The sequence below is a fragment of the Microtus ochrogaster genome, chromosome X (genome assembly GCF_000317375.1).
Source record: "Microtus ochrogaster isolate Prairie Vole_2 chromosome X, MicOch1.0, whole genome shotgun sequence".
NCBI classification, from domain to species: Eukaryota; Metazoa; Chordata; class Mammalia; order Rodentia; family Cricetidae; genus Microtus; species Microtus ochrogaster.
In genome coordinates, this window is record NC_022026.1 from 22,475,027 (window position 1) to 22,475,659 (window position 633).

General features: G+C 42.8%; 1 protein-coding gene across 1 annotated transcript in view; it reads right to left on the reverse strand.

The window, feature by feature from the left end:
- Nono (non-POU domain containing octamer binding) overlaps positions 1–627 on the reverse strand; it is a 10,435-nt gene extending 9,808 nt beyond the window's left edge. The window contains exon 1 of the mRNA XM_005358566.2: positions 549–627. The gene's annotated coding sequence lies outside the window, so the exon portion shown is untranslated. The remainder of the gene's footprint in view (positions 1–548) is intronic.
- Between the last annotated feature and the right edge of the window lie 6 nt (positions 628–633).

The following is a 633-nucleotide window of genomic DNA, read 5'->3' on the forward strand; positions in this document are numbered from 1 at the left end:
ACATTCATACACATAAATTAAATCTTATTTTAAAAACAAAAACAGGAAGCTGGCTCAATGCTCAAGAGAAGCCAGTTTCAATTCCCAGCACCCATATGGCAGCTCACAACTTGTTGTAACTCCAGTTCCAGGGGATCGGACACCCTCACACAATATCAATACACATAAAATAATTTTTAAAATGTTGTTTAAAAAAATACACACAGAACAAAACAGAACAGGACACATTCCCATATCCCAGAGGGATACAGAGGCAAATTCTAAGCCAGCAGTCAAGGGCTGCATGATGAGACCCTACCTGGGAAAAAAAAAAGCCAGGCAGTGGTGGTGACTCCTTTAATCCCGGGACTCAGGAAGGCAGAGGCCAGCCTGGTCTACAGAGTTAGTTCCAGGACTGCCAGAGCTGTTAGAGAAAGCATGTCTTGATAAAATAGGGAAAAAAGTAAAGAGTACGCCACTAAAGCCCTATTCACCTAATATCCTAAAAACCATAATGAAAATGTTTTTGATGGAACATATTTATGTTCCATCACTCACAATTTACTTACTCTGGCTGCTGGCCTGCTGTCCATTTGCAGGTATTGTTGGGGGCGGTTGCTGCTGCTGCTGCTGCTGTTGCTGCTGCTGCTGCTG